Raw genomic sequence first — 1023 nt, forward strand, 5'->3', positions numbered from 1 at the left:
TCCCAAAGCGATTACAGCAACAGCATCAGCTGCAGCAGGTCAAGTTACAGCATCACAAGAAAAGTGTCATGTAGATTAGATTTCATCATACCAGCTCAAATCACTCTTCTCTGTATGCTTCCACAACCTGCTTCAGTGTCTCTGGCGTTGGTATGTAGGGGGTGTGGGGCTGGAGAGTTCGGCAATCTGTGACTAACACCAACCATGTACTCACTGTACATCAAATACAAGAGGCTACAAAAACAACAGTGACAATGCTCATGCAGGTAATAGATTAATGAATGCACTGCAGCAGGACTAGGAAAACCATTTTCCTTTCAAGTCCCATTTCAACTTTTACAACATTCTTAGAAGGCCGCACATGTAGTCAATAGCAGAGAAACAAACTTCAGTGTGTCCTCAGTTAGGGAAAATCCTTTGTTTGTATAGAAGTCCAGTAGGATGTTGTCCCCACTGTGGCTTAATGTAGTATTTACCTGTCAGGCTTCCTCTTCTTAGCTTTTAGTCACTATATAGTCATAATCTACCTTCCTGCTCTATCACTTCCTCGTTAGTATAGTGGATAGTATCCCCGCCTGTCACGCGGGAGACCGGGGTTCAATTCCCCGACGGGGAGAGCATAATCTTTTTCAACATGGATGCCAGGATTAGGAAGAAAACCAATCAGATCATTAAAGACCCCTATACCAAAGGCATAAACTGTTTTGCCTGCTGCTGACTGGCCGATGGTACCGCAGCATCGGGGCCCGCACCCACAGGCTCAGAGACAGTTTCACCCCCATAAGACATGTAAACTCCTCCAATCTGCAATAACTCCACTAAACCAGCATCTTAGCATATTTGCACTATTGCACATAATTGCACAATTGTTTTTTCTTCAGGTGTATATATATATATATATTTAGATATATATGTATTTTATTTGCTATTTCGAAGTTTTGATACTCGTTTTGGTATTATTTTATTCAATATTTGTTTTTGCCTGTAAATATTCTGAGCATTGCTAGAAGAGAACCTGTGACC

General features: G+C 41.6%; 1 non-coding gene across 1 annotated transcript; it reads left to right on the forward strand.

Annotated features, from left to right (window-relative positions):
- Window positions 1-544: 544 nt before the first annotated feature.
- Window positions 545-616, forward strand: trnad-guc (transfer RNA aspartic acid (anticodon GUC)). Its single transcript has one exon. It is a non-coding gene; the product is annotated as a tRNA-Asp (tRNA).
- Window positions 617-1023: the final 407 nt, after the last annotated feature.

The sequence above is a fragment of the Pleuronectes platessa genome, chromosome 15, assembly GCF_947347685.1.
Source record: "Pleuronectes platessa chromosome 15, fPlePla1.1, whole genome shotgun sequence".
In the NCBI taxonomy this organism is placed as follows: Eukaryota; Metazoa; Chordata; class Actinopteri; order Pleuronectiformes; family Pleuronectidae; genus Pleuronectes; species Pleuronectes platessa.